Genomic DNA, 23,043 nt, shown 5'->3' with positions numbered 1-23,043 from the left:
TTGGGGGAGGACCAGGACCGTGATCTAGGAGAGTCACTTGTGCCAAGGCTGGGAGGCTGCCCAAGACCTTGGGCGTTCCAGGAACAGGGAGTGGCTGGAGGTGAGATTAGCGCTCGGTGAGGATGCTCGGCGGGCTGTGCGAAACCCAGCTGAAGGGGTGAGTGGGGCAGAAATACAGCCTGGGTTCTTTGGGCTGAGGGCTGAGCCGTGCACCCTGGGGCCAGCCGGCATCCCTTTTTTCACCGGCCTTGTGGAAGTGTGTAAGGCCTTGGGGGGGCGCGGGGGGCCACCACCGGATCTGCATTATAGAAGGGCCCATCTCCCGAAAGAGAAGCTGCAAGACCGCAGGGAGGCTCCTGTAATTGTTCCAGAAGAGCTGGTCGGGGTCCCAGCCAGGTGGAGAATAACAAGGAGGTCAGCCAACAGGACTTGGAACTCAGTTGGACAGGAGCGCTGGGCCATGGAGGGGTCACGGTGACCACAGGGTCTAGCCAAGGGCCAAAAGCAGGCCCAGGCCTCGAAGGAGCTCTGAGTCCTGACTCAGCTAATTACACGATCAAAACAGGCCGGGAGCTTCTGCCAACCGGTGGGGTCAGCCCCGTGCCCAGACCGGGAGGGAAGGCCCCAGCCCAGCCTTCCGGACTGCGCTTCCTCCTGGAAAGATGCCAGAAGCCACAAAGCTGGCACGCAGCGCCCCAACTGCTCCTTTCTGCTGCCACCACCTCCCTCCCCCATCCCAGGGGCCCCGGAACCCACCAGGACCCTCCACCCCACCGGCGGACCCCTGCCCCTTTCTCTCCAGGATCAGGGCTGGGGCGCCCGCCCCCCCCAACACACACACACATTCACCACCGTCCTTAAGGCAGAAACTCTGAAATCGAAGACAATCTGGCTGCTGCCACCTGGCCTTCATCCCCTGCTCCTGGAGGCCAAGCTCCCCGGATCTAATCCCGTCTCCCCCGGATTAGACGCCTCGGGTGCTTTTCCTGCCCCCCAGCACTCTGTGCAAACGTCTCCGACCCGGCGCTCCGGGCTCTTCCCCTCCGTCCCCTCCCCTGCCTCTCACCCTACCGCCCGTCCCCTTCCTTCTCCACCGCGTCCCCGGGCCCAGCCCCCCGCAGCCCGCTCCGGGGGCCGGCTGGCGCCTCTCGATCGCCTAGAGACGAGCCACCGCCCCCGGCCAGACCCGCGGCCGCGGCCGGAAGTGGCTCCTGCCCGGCGGGCGGCCGCGCGGGAGGCGGGGCGCCCGGGGAGGGCCCGGGAAGCCCGGCGCTGCGGCTCGCGAGTCTCCGCCGTCTGTCTGCCTGTGCTCGCGCTGTGCCGACGCGTGCAATGAGGCCGGTGGTGCAGCAAAGCCTCGCGCCTTGGGGTCCCACCCCATTGCACGAAAGCAGAAGGGGAACCACCCCCCACACACAGACACCCCCCCCCCAAGGCAAAGCCCTTGAACCCAGAGGTGGCCTCTGTCCGTTCCACCCCCTGTCTCGGGAGCTCTGCCCTCTGGACCGTGTGTCCGGGCCGAGGGCAGAGGGCGCGTTTGGGGGCCGCTGGGCCGCCCGCCCCCCTTCGCTTTGCCCGCGGTGCCCGCCCAGCCCGGATCCGATGGGGATGCCTTCCTATTTCCCCGCAGGCAGGCCTCCTTCCTGCAGAAGAGCCCAGATGCTGTTTATGCAACCTCTCCAGAATTTCAGTGTACTGTACTTTTTAAAGTGATTTGATTCAAAGCACTCATTCTTTAATTAAAGTTCATTTAGCTGCCATCTGTCTGGGTTCAAAATGGCTTCGTGTTTTGCAACTCTAAATGAGGATTGTTATTGGAATTTGTAAACACATCCACCAAAAAAAAAAAAAAAACCCACCACCACCAACAACAAAAAAAAAACAACCACAAAACATTTTCAAAAGTAATAAATGAGGAATGTGCCGAAGGAGTGTCAGGAGCTGCATCTTAAACATTCTAATTGCTGGGGAATGTATTCTGGTGGGTACATAATCATTTTATATACAAATCTTTGTACAAAAAGCTGGTATCAGTGAAAAGATCAAGATTATAGAAAATGCCAGAATTATATCTGACTGAAAACAGTAATAAAGCAATAATCAGCGCAGGGACAAAGCTAGGGTGAGGCGGGAGGGGAGGCAAGGGAGGGGCAGCTCTCAGACACCAGCTCCCCTGCAGCCACGCTCCCTCACCACCCAGGTGCGTCCCTTCTGCTATAAAGAAGAGGGTGATCCTGAGCTCCGGTGGCAGGGTCTTCCTTTAAGGGGTCAAAACTTTATGGAGCACCTGGCTGGCTCAGTCCCTAGAGCATGTGACGCTTGACCTCAGGGTTGTGAGTTCAAGCCCCACGTTGGGCATAGAGATTACGTAAAAATAAATTTTTTTTAAAAGATTTATTTATTTAGGGGCGCCTGGGTGGCTCAGTTGTTAAGCATCTGCCTTCGGCTCAGGTCATAATCCCAGGGTCCTGGGATCAAGTCCTGCATCGGGCTCCCTGCTCCACGGGAAGCCTGCTTCTCCCTCTCCCACTCCCCCTGCTTGTGTTCCCTCTCTCGCTGTGTCTCTCTCTGTCAAATAAATAAAATCTTAAAAGAGACAGAGAGCGCACGCCCGGGAGTGGCAGCGGGAGAGGGAGAGAGAATCTCAAGCAGACTCTGCGCTGAGCATGGAGCCTGCTGTGGGGCTTGATCTCCCCAGCTTGAGATCACGACCGGAGCCGAAACCAAAGGTCAGGCCCTTAACCCACTGCACCACCCAGGCACCCCCAAAATAAAAATAAATTTTAAAAAATTATTAAGGGCTGTTTACTGAGCCCCATGATGCAGTGTCTCCTCCTTCCCCCCCCCTTAATGCTTCATGTAGTGGCCCAATGAAAGGGGGATGGTCTTTGGGAAAATATTAATGATTTTTCAGTGGGGAAACTGAGGCACAAGGTCAGTGGAGGAGCAGGGCTGGAGTCTGGTGAGTCTCAGGGCAGGTGGCTCTCAGGATGCACCACTCTTGTCAGCAATGTCCTGAGTGATGTCTGAGGGTACCAAAGTGGGGATGTGGGAAGAAGCTGGGGTGTGGATTAAAACAGGACCCAACGACCCTAAGACTGTCTGCATGATCTGGGCTCTGCCCCGTGCCCCTCAGAGGTCAACCTCAGGGCTGTCTGCATATGGGGTTGGGGGTCCTTCTTCCATTTCCTCAAAACGACCTCCCTTCCTTCCCAACTCAGAGTCGTACCTCTTTCCTATTTTACCTCTCACTGAAATGTCCCCTCTCTCGGAGAGGCCTTTCCAGAACACCCAGTCTAAAGCAGATGCCCCCACCCCATAATTTTTACGTTTCATCTCCTTTTTATAGAATCACGTTACTACTGCCATGTGTCCTAATTTATTCTCTGGGCGGTCATTTTCTGGCTGTCTTCCCTGCTCTCAGCTTTGCGATGGCAGAGAGGGCGTCGACCCGGCTCACCGTGGCGCCCTAGTACTTACCCCAGAGCCCGGGACAGGCATTCTGCTCACCGGGAGCCACCTGGAGGCATGAGTCAATCATACTCACTCACCCCTTCTGGGAGCAGAACCTGCATGATCCCTTAGCTCTAAGTCCTCCTTCCACGTGATTCCACTCTTCTCGCCCCCCAGCCTTGCCTCCACCCCCAGAATCCCTTATGGGGGAACCATGACAGGTGCCTCGGCCCCTTCTTTCACCATTAAAGCTTGCTTTGTTTATTTCCCGGTCAAGTGTTTGGACTCCAGAAGCCCCGGGTTTCACACCCATGTCCCTGAAACAGCCCACCTGATGCAGGGGATAGGATTCAGGAGAGATGTTAGGGGCCAGAGAGGCAGAGGAGGCGGCTCCAAGGGGGCCCCAAAAGCACTCTGCCTTGCTCACACTTTTGCAGATTATGGTCAAAACGCTACCATATACCAAATGTTTACAATCTCACAGCCATTAGGCAAGATTCCGTGTATACTGTTAATCCTCACAGCCCTGCCAAGTAAATAGCCTTTCTTCCTTCCACAGATGAAGAAGCTAAGGTTCAGAAAGATCAAGGGCTAGATCCGGGGTTACACAACCAGGAAAAACTAAGCACCAAGCCAGGACAAAGCAAAGATTCAAGGGGCGCCTGGCTGGCTCAGTCAGAGGAGCCTGCGACTCTTGACCTCCAGGTCATGAGTTTGAGCCCCATGGTGGGTGTAGCGATTACTTAAAGAGATAAATAAACTTGGGGGGTGGGGGGAAAGTGCTTAAAAAAAAAAAGAAGCAAAGATTCAAGCCACCAGGTCCACCCCAGGGTGGATCCTATACCCAATATTTCCCTTCCTGGTGGGACTGGGAAAGCAGCGGGCACCTTCAGGCTGGGGGAAGCTTCTCTTCTGGTTTCCCCTTGTTTAAAGAACACAGGTTCATTTGAAAAGGAGAAATGAGTACCAGCTAGTTCAGGCTTGCTCAGAGCAGACACTGCAGGAAAGGGACATCAACAGGAGGCCAGGACTAGAGGGACACACTCATGTACACACGTATACACAGCCACACACTCACACATACACAGTCACACACGGTGTCATGATACACACACACACACACACACTCACAACAGACAATCACATCCACCCACACGTACATAGTCACACTCACGCATATACTTACATACACTCATGCATGCACATGTACACACACAAAACACAATCACACACAGTCACACTCATGCATATAGTCACACACATACACATTCACACTCGCGCACGTGCACGTACACACAATACATGGTCACACTCACACTGGCCCAAACACGCACGAACTCATATGCACACTCACAGACTCACACACTCGCACACATGCATGCAGACACACACTCACGCACACTTAAAAACTTCTTAATTAGAGGAGGTGTCACAATCCCCAATTGCTGTGTAGTGTTTGGCTTACGGATATTCAGAAATTGGCTTCTGGAAAAAGAAAACGCAGCATCAAGGAGGGCGCTCAGCCGCAGATCTGAGCATGCGCCGTCGCTGCTCGTGCTCGCCTCTGCTGCCCCAGGAGGAAAGGCACAGGCCTCCCCGTGGCATCCAAGGCCCAGCCCCCAGCACCTTCCTATCCCCCGGTGTGCCTTGGGCTCCAAACAAACCATGCCCTCACTGTCCTCAGAACATTCTAGAGTCTCTCATACCCCCACACCTCTGCCCAGGCCTTCTGCCTCACGGACCCTTCCCCTTTCCTTTGCTTGACAAGGGTCTGTCCTGCCTTATGATCCAGTGGAAAGGTCCTCCGGAGGCCGTCCCCACCCAGACCCCAGGTGCTCTCAACACTCTGCGCCATCATCCCCTGAAAAAGATATTGAACACCCGGCCTAAAACACAAGCTCCTAATATCTCCTAAATATCCCCCAGCAAGAAGAATGTTCTTTTGTTCCCTGTACCCTTGCACACGTCATGCTATGAAGTCTGTTCGGATCCTCTGCCCTTTTTTTTTTTTAAGATTTTATTTATTTATTTGACAGAGAGAGACAGTGAGAGCGGGAACACAAGCAGGGGGAGTGGGAGAGGGAGAAGCAGGCTTCCCGCGGAGCAGGGAGCCCGATGCGGGGCTCGATCCCAGGACCCTGGGATCATGACCTGAGCCGAAGGCAGACGCTTAAGGACTGAGCCACCCCGGCGCCCCACTCTGCCCATTTTTTTTTGATTGGATTTTTTGCTCTTGAGTTGTATGAGTTCTTTAGATATTTTGGATACTAATCCCTTATCAGGTATATGTTTTGCAAATATTTTCTCCCACTCAGGAGGTTGTTGAAGTCTTTTTTTTTTTTTTTTTTGGTCTCTGATGTCCTTCCCAATGAGCTTTCCCTGCTCTGCCCTCCTGTGCAGTCCTGTAGTTGGCCCGCCCTGCAGCCGCAGTCTGCTTCTGTCTCCTTGGCTTCTGGTTCTTTCCTTTTCTCTCTCTCTGTTTTGCTACTGCCCCACCTCTTATCAAAAGAGTTGGTCCTAGGGGCCCCTGGCTGGCTCAGCCGGGAAATCATGTGACTCTTGATTATAGGGTCGTGAGTTCGAGCCCCACGTGGGCATAGAGTTTACTTAGTAAAAGATTTTTTTTTTTTTTTTAAAGAGAGAGAGATGCTCCTAGTGCTCTGGGTGAGCTCACACACTCACAACACCCATTAGGTGAGGGGCTTCCTCTGCTCCAGGACCTTGGGCATCCTCAGGGCATCCTCAGGGCCTCAGCACTGTGGTTCCCTGGGTCCAAAGGAAGAGAAGAGTTTGAAGAAAATCTGGAAACAGGGAAGGGACTGCAGAGCTTAGGGGAGTTACCTGCTGTGTCTTCAGTAGATTTGTGAGACATGGCCTCTTGGGTTGGCTGTCAAGGGCAGGAGATCGAAGTGACGACCGTGTCTTCCCAAAAGGCCATGAGCCCTTTGGAGAGACAGTTCATTGGCTCATCTGGTCATTAAACAAGCATTCATAGGGGCGCCTGGGTGGCTGAGTCGGTTAGGCATCTGCCTTCAACTCAGGTCATGATCCCAGGGTCCAGAATCTAGTCTTGCGTCAGGATTCCTGCTCAGCAGGGAGCCTGCTTCTCCCTCTGCCTGCCGCTCCCCCTGCTTGTGTTCCCTCTCTCTCTGACAAATAAATAAATAAAATCTTTAAATCAATCCATCAATCAATCACTCTGGTTGCTGTGAGAATATAAAGCATTCCTACCACTCTCCAGAACACAACAGAAAACACACAACCCAGTTAAAAATAATGGGCAAAGGGCTGAAGTGGACATTTCTCCAAAGAAGATATACAAATGGCCAATAAGCACAAGAGATATTCAACATCATTAGTCATTAGGGGAATAGAAACCAAAACCACTCGAGTTACCACTTCACACCCACTAGTGTGAGCAGAAAGAGTTAGGGGTCCCTGGAAAAAAGAAAGATGAGGCATGGCTTTCTTTTTTTTTTTTAAGATTTTATTTATTTATTTGAGAGTAGAGAGAGAGAGCAAGCACGAGCCGGGGTGAGAGGCAGAAGGAGTGGGAGAGGGAGAAGCAGATTCCCCGCTGAGCAGGGAGCCCTATGTGGGGCTCTATCCCAGGACCCTGAGATCATGACCTGAGCTGAAGGCAGGAGCTTAACCAACTGAGCCACCCAGGCGCCCATAGGCATGGCTTTCTTGACATAAGATACGTCATTTTAGGGCCCACGACCCCTAATCCCCGCCATTTTATGATCTATGCCTGACCAGCACTATTTGCCCAGAGCATATTTCTTGCAGAACTTCCAGGGATATCTTGCAAATTGCAGAAGAATAGGCCCCGGTAGATAATGATTTTTTAAGGGAACAAAAGAATGTAAGAACAAACAGCCACTGTCAGACCAGGAGATAGCCTAATCATATCAGGGACAATAAATCGGTGGTAAAGCTCCCAGTGCTGATTCAAAAGTAAAGATTGACCTGACACACATTCTTGACCTATCTCTACCAGATTAAAACTCAAATGGAGGCACAGAATTGGCGGTGCCGACCCTTGAGGCCCTCATGCCTTGACCTGGACAGACAGATCACCTTAAGATGAATTTTGCCCCAATTCCTTGCTGAATTCCCCATTGCGCAAGCCCCTTTGTGAACCTGTATGCATGCCCAGCTTAAAACTTCCAGTTCTGTGGCTCCAGGAGACGCCAGTTTGGGAAATGGGCCAGTGTCCTCCACTTGCTGCAGGCAAAACACTTGCTTTTCCTATTCTTTGGCTCGGTTGTCTTTTGGCTTCGACACCCACCAAGAGGCGAACCCAGTTATGGGTAACACTAGGATGGCTGTTATAAAAAAAAAAAAACAGGGGCGCCTGGGTGGCTCAGTCGTTAAGCGTCTGCCTTCGGCTCAGGTCACGATCCCAGGGTCCTGGGATCGAGCCCCACATCGGGCTCCCTGCTCAGCGGGAAGCCTGCTTCTCCCTCTCCCACTCCCCCTGCTTGTGTTTCTGCTCTCGCTGTGTGTGTCTCTCTCTCCGTCAAATAAATAAATAAAATCTTTAAAAAATAAAGTAAAATAAACAGGACAACAAGTGTTGGCGAGCATGTGGGGAAATTGGAACCTTCATGCATTGCTGGTGGGAATGTAAAATGATGGTGCAACTCCTGTGGGAAACAACCTCTCAAAAAGCTAAACAGAGAATTGTCATATGACCCGACGTGATACTGTCATCTAATAAAAAATACGTATTTCGGTTTTCACCTGCATTCCTGATACCAGCACCTAAAATCCTTGGAACTTACTTTTTTTTTTAATTTAAAGATTTTTATTTATTTATTTGAGAGAGAGAGAGAATGAGAGAGAGAGAGCGAGAGAGCATGAGACGGGGGAGAGTCAGAGGGAGAAGCAGACTCCCTGCCGAACAGGGAGTCTGATGCGGGACTTGATCCCAGGACTCCAGGATCATGACCTGAGCCGAAGGCAGTGGCTTAACCGACTGAGCCACCCAGGCGCCCCTGGAACTTTCTGATAAGAGCAACAAAGGTGTCTTTTGTTATTCGTAACAACCTTCAACCACACCCAAATTTATATTAATGAAGTAGCTTTTGGAAAGCCCCTAAGGATGGCCCGGTCCTGACTCCCAGGGAAGAGATGGGGCTAGAGATTGAATTAATCACCAACGTCAATGGTTTAATCACTCATGCCTATGCCTAGTTTTGGAAAAACCCCACATTATCTGGTGACCAGAAGCATAGACCGGAAGTATAGTTTTAGTGGAGAAGAGCAGAGTGGTCCCTTGTCACCCAGCAATTCTGCTCTAGGTATATACCCTAAAGAATTGGGAGCAGGGACTCAAACAACAGGTATCTGTACACCCACGTTCATTTGCAGTATCATTCACAGTCGCCAGAAGGCAGAAACAACCCAAGTGTCCACCCACGGATGAATCGATAAGCCCAATACAGTCTAGCCACACAATGCAATATGATTCGGCCATAAGCCAGAATGACACCTGCTACGACACGGGAGCTCTTTGAAAACATGCGATGTGAAAGCAGTCAGACCCAAAGGGACAAATAGGGTATGGTTCCACTTGGATGAGGTATTGAGAACAAATTCACAGAGACAGTAAACAGATTAGAGGTTACCAGGGGCTGGGAGGGGAGGAAGAGGAGGGGAGAATTACTGTTTAATGGGGACAGAGTTTCTGCCTGGGATGATGAAAAAGTTCTAGAAATAGCGGTGATGGTTACACAACATCAGGAATGTACTTAATGCCACTGAGCTGTGCACCTAGATGGTAAATGTTATGCTACATTTTTTAAAAGATTTTATTTATTTATTTATTTATTTATTTATTTAAGACAGACAGAAAGAGAGAGAGAGAGAATAGGCAGAAGCAGGCCCCCAGCTGAGCAGGAAGCCCGACGCGGGGCTCAATCCCAGGACCCTTGGATCATGACCTGAGCTGAGGGCAGACGTTTAACCAACTGAGCCACCCAGGCACCTCCACGTTATTATATTTTTACCACAATAAAAAAAAAATTTTTTTTAAGATGTATTTATTTATTTATTTGAGAGAGAGAGAGAGCAGGGGGAGGTTCAGACAGACTCCCTGACTGAGCATGGAGCCCAATGCGGGGCTGGATCCCAGGACCCGTGGAGATCATGACCTGAGCCGAAACCAAGAGTTGGCCACCTAACTGACTGAGCCACCCAGGTACCCCCCAAAAATTATATTTTAAAGCACCCTGGCTGCTGTGTGGAGGAGAATGGTGGCTTCTAGATTGCCCCGGTCATCAAGATCAAATTCTCTCCTTCCCTTTTTCCTGCCATGCACACATGCTGGTAAAAAGCAGTAGTATGAAGCCTACCATCCTGGGTCGGCCATTCGAAGACTCCCGCCTGTCTCCTCCTGAGCCCACCGGGTGATCTGAATCCCCTGGGCACGCAGGTGGGCATCTGAGAGACCCAAGCTTGTCTTGAGCCAACCCAACACGCTGGTCCCAGGGAAGCAAGTCCCGCAGAACATTTCACGGCTCGTGAAGCTCACCCCCAGCATTCTGGGGGCTGCCAGAGACAGTGTGGCTTTGTGGAGGGCTTCCTGTTGAGGATGGCAGTACCACTTCTGGGTCTATGAGAAGTGCCACGAGAGCCGAGGCCACCACTGCAGCCCCCGCAGATCCCCCAGCGGCCACTGGTGCCAGGAAGAGGAAGAAGGCATGTGCAGGGCTGAGTGGGGACTGAGTAGCTCTCCCTTTGAAGGAGGGAAGTGGAAATTCTCTCTTCCTGGATCTTGAGGCTCCACTTTCATGTCTATATCCTCCACGTGCCACGTCCAGCTAGCTGCTCAAGGGCCCAGGAGTCCGGCTCCTCTCCCAGACCCGGGTCTGGCCCACGGAGGGTGTGCTTGGGACAACTCTGATGAACGTATGGGGGCTGGAGGCCACAGACACCAGCCTGGGAGCCCAGGGAGGCCCAGCCACGGCCCAGAGTGACCCGCAGGAAGTCGGTGGCTGAGCCAGGACTGGCACGGGGTACCCCTCCCAGCCCGGCCTTCTCAGCTGGTGAGTCACACACAGACCTCCTCTCCTCCCTCGCTTCCCTTTCTGGAAAATCAGATTAGAACTTTGAAAGCTGAGCCGTCTTAGGATCGGGTTGCCAGATTTAGCAAATAAAAATACAGGATGTTCGGTAAAGTGGAAATGTTCGATAAGCGACCAAGAATTCTTGAGCGTAAATATGTGCCGTGTGATATGTGGGTCATAACCCAGTTCAGGAAAACGGCAGCCTCCCTCCTCGGCCTCTTCCAGAACCCGGCTGGGCCCGGCTCAGCTGAGCTGCCAGCCCTTCCATGGCACACCTTTGTTTGATCCCAGAGGCTCTCTGCTTGGTCCCTGGCTGCTGGAGTTTTCGGCGAGCAGGAGCCGTCCAGACACCTGCTGCACGATGTTGCAAGGGGAAATGAGGAAGCTGCCCAGACAGCCAGAGAGAACAGGAAACCCCTGGCTGCCCCAAGAGAGGAAATCCTGCGGGGAGGCGGTTGAGGGGGTGGGGGAGAGGGGAGGCGGGTCCAAGACCATAGCCCTGTCGCCCCCAGCCCCTGGGCTGCACAGGGGCCCAGCACTGAGTGGGGGCCATGAAGGCTCCAGGAAGCAAAGAGCCACAGACTAAGAAGACTTATGTCATGTCCACAGCATGACACTGCGGACTTGGTCTAGACCCTGCTCAGAGCCTATAAGGTGGGATCCAGCCACAAGCCCAGGTCCCCTGGAGCAGGGAAGGGAGTGGAGGCCTGCCCCTGAAAGCAAGGACCCATGTCTGGGGAGCCTGGGACCAGCACCGCAGGCCACAGCCGTGCCCGGTCACAGGGCAGGGCGCCCCCACCCCCGCCTTACACCCCCAGGCCCCGGATCCCAGAGTCCAGCTTCCTCTGGCTACTTCCCTTCCTGACCAGGCTGCACCTGCCCCTCTGGGCCTCCTGTGCCCCGATGGGGTCCCAGTGGTCTCCCGAATGGCTGGGCCTCCACACCAAGGCCTGTGGAACAAATCTGGAGCTGGTCGTGTTGGCTCGAACAGCAGAGCCCTACTGATCCGCACCATTTCCTCAGCCTGTCCACTCCCGGCTCCCTGCACCCGGTACAGTACCTGCCCGGTCACTGAGGACCAGCTGGCCCTGAGCCAGAACCAGCCGAGCGATAACCAGTGCTTCCAGAATGTTCTGCCATTGTACCCTTTTTGTTTCTTCCTCTCCTTTTATAAGGTTTGTGGACATTATTATAGTGTATCACAAAATTAACAAATGTTTGCTACAACAACGTAAACAGAGTAAAAATAAAAGCTTTGTAACCTCTCCTTTGCCTCCAGTCTTACCCCTTGCTGTTAGCTGCCAGCGTTAACAGTCAGATACGCATCCTTCAACGTCATCATGCTCACACAAGTACTCACACACATACACAACCCCTGACTTTTCTCTCTTTATTCTTTTAAATGAGAACAGATTGGGGCGCCTGGGTGGCTCAGTCATTAAGCGTCTGCCTTCAGCTCAGGTCATGATCTCAGGGTCCTGGGATCGAGCCCCGCATCGGGCTCCCTGCTCTGCGGGAAGCCTGCTTCTCCCTCCCCCTCTACCCCTCCCTGTGCTCATTCTCTCTCCCTCTCTCAAATAAATAGAATCTTTAAATAAATACATGTATATATCCTTTTTCTTGGGGGACAACAAGCATGGGGTCACACGGTGCAGGGTGCTGCAGCCGCGAAGGCACATGGCCATGTCTCCGTGCTTCCCCAACCTTACAGTGTGTAAGTCACAAGATGGCTCTGCCCTCTACAGACCGAGTCTGTGTTCCACCGGGAAGGAGAGGGAAGGCAACAGGGTACAGGCACATAGCAGCTGGCTCTGACTAAAAGCACATACATGTGGGGCACCTGGGTGGCTCAGTCAGCTAAGTATCCCACTCTTGGTTTTGGCTCAGGTCATGATCTCAAGGTGATGAGATCGAACCCGCATCGTGTTCCATGCTCAGCGGGGCATCTACTTGGGATTGTCTCCCTCTACCCCTCCTCCGCACTTGCTCTCTCTCTCTCTCTCTCTCTCTCTCTCAAATAAAATTTTAAAAACTGTTTTTAAAAAATGTATACATGTTACTAGAAAACCAGTCATTTTCTTTCCTGGGGATTCTGCTTCTACCTCATTAGCCAGAAGTACGTCCTGTGGTTGTGCCCGGCTGCAAGGGAAGCTGAGAAATCGAGATTTAGTTTTGAAGCTGGGAACACGGCCTCTGAATAAGGAGGAGGGGAGGAGAGATGTTGGGGAGCCACATCCAGCAACTCCTCCCACAGATACCATACGTGGGACTCTGCAACCGTTTTGCTCCCCACTCGATGGGCCATGAATCTTTCCGGATTCATGTCCAGGTCAACCTTATGGACCTACCCAAAACGGCATAACAGTCCCATAGAATGGTATCGCCCTCCTTTCAAGTTATTCCCAATATTTTCCTAAAGTAAAGGCAGGGGCACCCTTGTAGATACATCCTCCAGTGCTGGTGCTTCTGTTTCTGAAGTTCAGTTTTCCCCCAAAGTGGCTTACTGGGCGAAAGAGTGGCATGTCCGTTGCTCTCCATCACCATGGAACCATGACCCCGAAAGTTAATAGCTTAAAATAATAAACTCATTGGGGCTGGGGCACCTGGCTGCCTCAATCGGTAAACCATACAGCTCTTGATCTCAGGGTCGTGAGTTAGAGCCCTATGTTGGGCATAGAGGTTATTCTTAAAAAACTAAACTAAACTAAACCAAAAAATAAACTCACTGATTAATATTGGTTCTGAGGGTCAAGAATCCAGGAGTAGGGGCACCTGGGTGTCTCGGTTGTCGAGCGTATGCCTTCGGCTCATGGTCCCCGGGTCCTGGGATCGAGCCCCGCATCAGGCTCCCTGCTCGGAGGGAAGCCTGCTTCTCCCTCTCCCACTCCCCCGCTTGTGTTCCCTCTCTCGCTGTCTCTCCCTCTGTCAAATAAATAAATAAAATCTTAAAAAAAAAAAAAAAGAATCCAGGAGCAGCTGGAGGGATGGTTCTTGATCAGAGTGTCCCAGGAAATGGTACTCAAGCCATGGTTGGACAGCAGTCATCTGCTGGATGGGGACAGGAGACTCTGCTTCCAAGCTCACTTGCATGGCTGTTGGCCAGAGGCTTCACTCTCCCAGCACCTGTACCTCACCACGGGGCTACTTACAACATGGCAGCATGCTTCCCCCCACGAGAGAGTGATTTAAGAAAGAAAATTAGGGGCACCTGGGTGGCTCAATCAGTTAAGCATCTGACTCTCAATTTCAGCCCAGGTCATGACCTCAGGGTCATGAGATGGAGCCCTGAGTCAGGCTCCCCTGCTTCTCTCCCTCTCCCTCTGCCCTTCCCCTGTGCTCTCTCTCTCAAATAAATAAAGCTTTAAAAGAGAGAGAGAGAAAGTGAGCACCCAAGACAGAAGCCAGTCTTTTTTATAACGTAATGTCATTGCTTCCGCCTTATGCTACTGATCACACAGAACTGCCCTAGTACATATGCAGAAGGACCATACAAGAGTGTGAATACAAGGAGGCAGGGAACGTTGGGGGCTATGTTCCCCCAGTGGCTGGCTATAGATATGTGGACATATATTCTTTTATGTTGCCTTTTTTCTCCCTAAAGATTGTACTTATTTATTTTGGGGAGAGAGAGAGAATGCGCAAGCTTGCCCACAAGCAGGTGGGGGGAGGCAGAGGGAGAGGAAGAGGCAGGCTCCCTGCTCAGCATGTGGTTCCATCCCAGGACCCTGGGATCATGATCTGAGCGGAAGGCAGACGCCTAGCCGACTGAGCCACCCAGGTGCCCTGCCTTTTTCCTTTTAAAAATATAATGTACTGGGTGCCTGGGTGGCTCAGTCGGTTAAGCATCTGCCTTCGGCTCAGGTCGTGATCCCAGGGTGCTGGGATCGAGCCCCGCATCGGGCTCCCTGCTCAGAGGGGGATCTGCTTCTCCCTCTCCCTCTGCCACTCCCCCTGCTTGGACTCTCTTGCTCTCTGTCAAATAAATAAATAAAATCTTAAAAAAAAAATAAAAAACAAAAATATAATGTACTTATCTGATTGAAAGTATAATACAAAAAAAGAGAAAGTGTAATACGTGCTGATTTTATTTTATTTTATTTTATTTTTTAAAGATTTTATTCATTTATTTGAGAGAGAGAGAGACAGCCAAAAAGCAAACACAAGCAGGGGGAGTGGAAGAGGGAGAAGCAGGCTTCCCGCGGAGCAGGGAGCCCCATGTGGGGCTCGATCCCAGAACCCTGGGATCATGACCTGAGCCGAAGGCAGACGCTTAATGACTGAGCCACACAGGCACCCCTATAATACATGCTGATTTTAGAAAAACTTGAAAACACAGAAAAATATACAAAAGATATCTCAAACCCTCATAACCCCACCACTGAAAGATAATGGCAGGCTACATTTTTATACATTTCCTTCCACTCTTTCTTCTATGCATATTGTGTTAGTTAGGATGCTTTCCTCAGATAACAAAAACCACCCTGACCCTGACTCAAACAAGCTAAAAAAAAGGAAAGCTATTCAGGACCCCAGGAAACAGGAAACCTAGAGATGGCCAGATGTTAGGGTTGGTGGAGAACAATGAACTTTTTTTTTTTTAAATACTTTATTTATTTATTTGACAGAGAGAGACACAGCAAGAGAGGGAACACAAGCAGGGGGAGTGGCAGAGGGAGAAGCAGGCTTCCCGCGGAGCAGGGCGTCCAATGCGGAACTCGATTCCAGGACCCTCGGATCACGACCTGAGCCGAAGGCAGACGCTTAACCGACTGAGCCACCCAGGCGCCCTGAGAACAATGACTTTCAAAAGGACCCAGGTGACTTCTCCAGGCCATCCAAACGCTGACTTCATCCCAAGCGTCCTGCTATGGCAAGGGCAGCATCTCATTCAGCCCTTAGGGCAGGGAGATGATTGGAGGAGCCGAAAGTCTTCCTTGCAGTCTGATTGGGCCAACCTGCTTCACGCCCCCACTCCCGAACCAGATGCCATCATTGGGAATGCTATAGGCTAACTGACCAGTATAGACCTAGTTAAGAGGTGGCCATTGACTTAGAGAAATTACCTTCAGAGCTGCGGCAGCTTCCCCTGAGTCGCATGGTCATTTAGGTTGGAGGAAAAGGTTGGATGGCTACCAACAGTGTCTCCCATACAAATATACTTAGATAGTTGATATGATACAATTTTATATCCTTATTATTTCAACGGAATGTCATATTATGAACATATTCTTTTTTTTAAAGATTCTATTCTTTTTAAGATTCTATTTTTAAGTAATCTCTACACCCAACACGGGACTTGAACTTACAACCCCGAGATCAAGAGTGGCATCTCGGGGCGCCTGGGTGGCTCAGTCGGTTAAGCGACTGCCTTTGGCTCAGGTCATGATCTGGAGTCCCGGGATCGAGTCCCGCATCGAGTCCCACATCGGGCTCCCTGCTCGGCAGGGAGTCTGGTTCTCCCTCTGCCCCTCCCCCCTCTCGTGCTCTCTCTCTCTCTCTCTCTCTCTCAAATAAATAAAATCTTAAAAAACAAACAAACAAAAAAAGAACAAAAAAAGAGTTGGCATGCTCTACTGACTGAGCCAGCCAGGCGCCCCTGAACATATTCTTTATGGTTTAAATTTTTATAAATAAATGGCCATATAATAGTCTAACAAGTTACATACCATAATTTACTTTTTACAACAGCTTATTGAGATACAATTCAACCATTTAAACTGTACAATTCAATGGCTTTTAGTATATTCCCGGAGTTGTGCAACTGTCTTCATTATCAATTTTTCAACATTGTCATCATCTCAGAAAGAAACCCGGTACCCACTAGCAGCCACACCACAATTCAGCTCCCATAGTCCCAGGCAACCACTAATGGACTTCCTTTCTTTATGGATTTGCTTATTCTGGATGTTTTGCATAAATGGTATCATAAAATACATGTCCTTCGTGACTGGCTTCTTTCAGTTAGCATAAAGTTCTCAAGGTTCATCCCTGTTCTAGTGTGTTCCAGTATTTTATTTCTTTTCATTGCTGAATAATATTCCATTGTATGGATAGATTACATTTTAAAAAAATCTCGGGGCACCTGGGTGGCTCAGTAGGTTAAATGTCTGCCTTTGGCTCAGGTCATGATCTCAGGGTCCTGGGATCGAGCTCCATGTCAGGTCCCTGCTCAGTGGGGAGTCTCCTTCTCTCTTTCCGTTTGTCCCTCCCCTCCCCCCCAACTCATGCTCTCTCTCTCTCTCTCTCAGATAAATAAATACATAAAATCTTTTTAAAAATGTATTTGTCAGTTAATGGGCATTTGGGTTGTTTCCATTTTTTGGCTACTATAAATACTGTCTTAGTTCATTCATGCTGCTATAAAAAAAGCGAAAATACCACTGACTAGGTAGCACATAAACAACAGAAATTTATTTTTCACAGTTCTGGAGGCTGGGAAGTCCAAAATCAAGGCAGTGGCAGGTTCAGTGTCTGGTGAGAGACTGCTTCCTCTTTAAGGCCAGTTTCTTGTTATTAGTCTCACATAATGGAAGCCAGGAGGGAGCTCTCTGGGATCTCTTGTAAAAGGGCATTTGCTGAAAAGATCATTTGTTTCCCACTGAATGGTCTTAGCACCCTTGTTGAAAAATCAACTGATCATAAAAGTAAGAGTTTATATCTGGCTTCTCAGTTCTTTTTAAAAAAAAATAATTAATTAATTTTAAATAGGCGCCACACCCAATGTGGGGCTTGAACTCACAACCCTGAGATCAAGAGTCACATCCTCTACTGACTGAGCCTGCCAGGCTCCCCTGGGCTCTCAGTTCTATTCCACAGATCTCTGTCTATCTGTCTATCCTCACACCAGTGCTGCACTCCATTGATTACTACAACTTTGTAGTAATTTTGCAATCAGGAAGTAGTGAGTCCTCCAACTTTGTGCTCCTTTTTCAAGATTGTTTTAGCTATCCTGGATCCCTTATATGTCCATATGAATCCTAGGATCAGCTTTTCAATTTCTGGTGATAAAAAAACCACAACTAATTAGGATTTTGATAGAGATCATTTTGGATCTAGGAATCAATTTGGGAGGATTGCCATCTTAACAATATTAAATCTTCCAATCCATGAACATGGGATGCCTTTATTGAAGTCTTCCTTAATTTCTTTAATGATGTTTTATAGTTTTTAGTGTACAAATCTTACACTTTAAAAAATGTATTCTTAAAAATTTTATTCTTTTTGTTGTTATTATAAGTAGAATTGCTTCCTTAATTTCATTTTTGGATTGAAATACATATACATATATTTAAAGATTATTTATTTATTTGAGAGAGAAAGAGCACAAGCGAGGGGAAGGGCAGAGGTAGAGGGAGAAGCAGACCCTCCGCTGAGCAGGGAGCCTGAAGTGGGGATCATGACCTGAGCTGAAGGCAGATGCCCAACCTACTGAGCCACCCAGGCAGCCTGTTGAGATCTTTGTTTATTTTTTTAAGATTTTATTTTTAAGCAATCTCCACACCCAACATGGGGCTTGAACCTACAACCCCGAGATCAAGACTTGCATGCTCTACCGAATGGGCCAGCAAGGAGCCCTTCTGAGATCTTTATTGTGACACTATTAGTGTGTCTCATTCGCATATGCTTGCATTCACCAACCCACAACTGATCAATGCTTGACCCCCCCCTTTTTTTTAAGATTTTCTTTATTTATTTGACACACAGAGAGAGGGAGAGAGCAAGCACAAGGAGGGGGAGCGGCAGGCAGGGGAGAAGCAGGCTCCCCGCTGAGCAGGGAGCCCGATGTGGAGCTCTATCCCAGGACCCTAGGATCATGACCTGAGCCAAAGGCAGATGCTTAACTGACTGAGCCACCCAGGTGCCCTGCTTGAAACCCTTTGTAAGCATAGGGCATTTCAGGGATGAATTGGGCCATCCTTCTCTGCTGAAGCCAGTCTGGTGAGAGAGACAGACCTGTGTGAGGGCAATTACATGAGGACTGGAGCAGTGGGAGGTCACACTTCAATGGCTCTAAGCACCTGATGAAGATGAACTCATTTAAAGCTCATTAACATCTCTTAGCGGTGGTACTTCTTTTTCCCTATTGCAGTAGAGAAAACTCACCCAAGGTGACGCTGCCAGTAATGAGCAGAGGTAGGATTTGAACCTTGAGCCAGAGCTCTTAGCTCTCGTGCTGTTCACTCCCTCTACAAAACCGTCCCCAAAGAACAAATAAAGTGCCACAGCAGTAAATACGGTAATGATAAATACGACCCTGGCAGTGGGCAGAGTCCTGCAGACACAAAGAGGGAAACAGTCCACTCTACCTGGAGGCGTTGAAGGATGTTTCCGCGGAGGAACCGTTCTTTAGCCGAGCCTTGAAAAAAGAATTCACCAGAACTCAACAGTGGGAAGATTGTTTCAAGCCTGTGTGAGAGCAGACAGCTGTGAAGGGGCTCAGGGTGTCCAGTTAGCATCAGTCTGTTTGTTACAGAAGTGCTCTCCTTAAAATAACAGGGAGGAAGAGCTACAGAGAACAATTTTTTTTAATCACTGTCCTCTCTCTCTGCTCATGTCAATTACAACTGAAATATTTCTTTATTGAAAACAGAAATATTAAAAATGTTTAAAATTTAAACGTAAAAAACTTCACACTGAAAATATATCTTTTTTTTAAAGGTTAGGGTTTCTTTCTTTTTTTTTTTTTTAAGATTTTATCCATTCATTTGAGACACAGAGATAGAGAGAGAGAGAAGGCATGAGCAGGGAGAGAGGCAGAGGGAGACGCAGGTTCCCCGCTGAGCCAGGAGCCCGATGTGGGGCTCGATCCCAGGATCTTGGGATCATGACCTGAGCCGAAGGCAGACAGATGCCCAACCATCTGAGCCACCCAGGTGCCCCTGAAAATATATCTTTAAAAATTTATTTGAATAATCTCTACACCCAACTTGGGGCTCGAACTCCCAACCCCCCCAGATCAAGAGTTGGTCGCTCCTCTGACTGAGCCATGCCAGGCGCCCCTAAAATATTTTTAAGAGAAATATTATTTGCTGATTTCTAATCACACTGTGTCTATGGTATTCTAACCACTTTGAAATGGACCCAGAACGGTATAAAAACTGCAGTTTGCAGGTCAAAGACTTCCAAGGGCTTTTTGGTGTGAGAGCACTTCACGCAGCAGCCATAAGCAGAAGACCCCGAAGACAGTAAACATGGACTCCTGCCTCAACTGGAAGTTTATAAAAATTTTCCATGAGGTGGCAGCAGTTCTTCAAGGAGTCGTGGAAAAGGATATGGGCTGAAAATTCAAGTTTTTTGTTGGTGGGGTTTTGGTTGTTTTTTTTTTTTTTGCCATTAAAGTGAAATCTCTTTCATGCACTTGAACTTTGCCTACCTTAGAATAAAATCCACGATTTAAAAATTCCTTGATTTACAGGGGCGCCTGGGTGGCTCAGTGGTTACGCGTCTGCCTTCCGCTCAGGTCATGATCCGAGGGTCCCGGGGATCGAGCCCCGCATCGGGCTTCCTGCTCCACGGGAAGCCTGCTTGTGTTCCCTCTCTCACTGTATCTCTCTCTGTCAAATAAATAAAATCTTTAAAAAAATAAAAAATAAAATAAAAATTCCTTGATTTACAGAACGAAACTGGTTTCAAGTGTCGCTATTTTCTGGAATTTTCTCGATGCTGTTCTCTATCAGCTCACGCAGGCGGACTGAGGTTTCCTTCTACCTCTCAAGGTCATTTCCGAGCGGTCTACTGAACGAAGCAAAATGCGATTCCCACCACAGCAACTAGAAAGCCGTGTTTGATGTCAGCCCTGCCAAGCAACGTGAAGCAAGCGGTAAGTGATTCTGGCATCTGGAAATGTTCCATGCTTCACCCCAAGTGAGTGTGTCCCTTACTCTCCGCTCTCCGGCAGGATGCCCTGTTAATTTCTATTTTCTCAGACATCTACACCGATCTCAATTTACGCTTGTAAGAGACAAGTATAAGAGAGGAGCCCAGCTAGCTAAAGTGCAGCAGGAGAACAAAAAGTGGAAAGGATGGGCCCTCACAGAAGAGAATTGTTTCAGTCCCAGAACAAAGGGGCAGATGGATTAGGCCAGTCTGAGCCCTGGCTCCGCCTCTTAGCAGCTGGGCCCTCACCTGATCTCTGAGCTAGTGTTTTTCAACCATAGACAGAAGGACAACAATACCTATTCACAGGATCGGAGGGTGCAAAGGGGAGAATGTCCAAGTTAGTGGAAGCTACACCAAATATTTTACCAGGCCATCCAAATGTTTCCCCGCTGGCTTTTTTTTTATTCCCCCTTTGCCTGTTTCCCACACCAGAAAGACGATGGAAATAAAAATCAAAGTCCTAATCCTCTAGTCAATCCATTTTTGGCTGGCTGTCCTCCCTGGCTTCACACCAGAATCACCAGGGAGCCCTCGTCCCAGGCCAGGGCAATGGCCACAGTCCCTGTGGGTGGGGTATGAACTTGAGGCAGCCACTTGACAAACCCTCTGAATGCCCTTGAAGGGATTCTGCCTTACCCGGAGCCGTCCCGTGGTTTCCTCGCTAAGGACACTGCCAGCCAAGAAACCAACGATTTTGCTTAAATGAATCTGTTAAGCAGCTGCTTCAAATTCACCCTCGCGGATCCTGTGGGGTATAAAGCCGGCCTGACCTCACTGAGTTAAATGGACATACTTTCGTTCGGGGCTTAGAGAAGCATCTTCGCGAGCATCTTTATAGACTTCTTCAACACTGAAAGCGGAGATCCGTGACCTATACTTTGCAAGATCTTTAATTTACTATAATTATAAGGACACTTCTGAAATTAATGTCCAAATAACCAAAGGCACTAGATGACAATTCCAATACATCACTTCAATGCCTTCCTCCCTTCCCTCTTCTCTGTCCCTTCCCAAAACGATGCTTCAATTCAGGTGGGTTTGTTTCTTTGCTTGTTTGTTTTTTACTAATTTAAGTACTTCATTTGTTGTGACCTAGGTATAAAGCCCCTCTGATGAAAATATTAGCAGTTTTTGGTTAAATCAGTTTTTTTGTTTTTTATATTTTGCAGATCTCATTAATTTTTTTTCTTCAAAAAACATTTTTTTATTCTTTTTGGGACACTTGGATGGCACAGTTGGTAAAGCACCCGACTCTTGCTTTCAGCTCGGGTCCTGGCTCAGGATCATGAGATCAAACCTCAGAGTCTGCTTCAGATTCTCTCTCTCCCTTTCCCCCTCCCGCTTGTGCCCCCCCAAATAAATAAATAAACCTTAAAAAGATTTTTTTTTTCTTTTAAGGAGGCTCCGTGCCCGGAGTGGAGCCCAACGCAGGGCTTGAAAGCACATCCTTGAGACCAAGACCTGAGCTGAGATCAAGAGCCTGACACTTAACCGACTGAGCTGCCCAGGCGCCCCTCAAATTTTTATTTAAATTCTAGTTAGTTAACATATAGTGCGATATAGGTTTCAGGAGTAGAACTTAGTGATTCATCACTTTCATACAATACCCAGTGCTCATCATAAAAAGTGCCTTCCTTAGGGATGCCTGGGTGGCTCAGTCAGTTGAGCATCTGTCTTCAGCTCAGGTCAGGATCCCAGGGTCCTGGGATCGAGTTCTGCATCAGGTTCCCTGCCCAGCGGGGGCCTGCTTCTCCCTCTGCCTGCCGCTCCCCCTGCTAATGCTCTTTCTCTCTCTGAGAAATAAATAAAATATTTTAAAAAGTGCCCCCTTAATACCCAACTCACATCCAGCCCACCCCCACCTACTTCTCTCCATCAACCCTCAGTTTGTTCTCTATTGATAAGAGGCTCTTATGGTTTGCTTCCCTCTCTCTCTCTCTCTCTTTTTTTCCCTCCTTGGTTAAATCAGTTTTAAGTCAAAGGCATTCATTAAATAGGAATCTTCGAATGTGACTATTTCAGAAATTTTCTCTGTGCTGCCTGATCAAGACTAATTTACTGTAATATTACCCTTTTCTGGAAGGTATCTGCATATATTTGAACTGAACTGAACTTATAATTTTCCTAAATATGCCCTAAACTAAAAATATATATATATATTCTGTATTAAAACCCAAACAATTTTCATACCACTTCCCTTTCCAGGCTTTCTTGTAAAGTGTGGTAAAAAAATAAATGTGCGCCAAACTTCCCCTCTTCAAAACAGAGATACTCTCTTCCTAGAGCCTTGGAAACCAGAGTGCAGCAGTCCACAGTCACAACTTCTGGCCAAAAGCAAAACTCAGGCTGCTGGGGCCGGAGAATTCCCCTAGTAGGGGCCACACGTCCCCTGGGATGGGGCCACACTGCATACCTGAAGGACCCCTGTTCCACCGTCTTAACCACATCGATAGCCCATTCTATTCTTTTTGTTTTTAAAGATTTTATTTATTTGTCAGAAAGAGAGAGAGAGCACAAGCAGGGGGAGCAGTGAGCAGGCAGAAGGAGAAGCAGGCTCCTCCCCACTCAGCTGGACTCTGCAATGCAGGACTCGATCCCAGGACCCTGGGATCATGACCTGAGCCGAAGGCAGACC

This window comes from Eumetopias jubatus, unplaced genomic scaffold (genome assembly GCF_037043125.1).
Source record: "Eumetopias jubatus isolate StellerSeaLion01/CBP00866 unplaced genomic scaffold, mEumJub1_p1.0 scaffold_12, whole genome shotgun sequence".
Classification (NCBI taxonomy): domain Eukaryota; kingdom Metazoa; phylum Chordata; class Mammalia; order Carnivora; family Otariidae; genus Eumetopias; species Eumetopias jubatus.
This window is presented reverse-complemented; position numbering follows the sequence as displayed.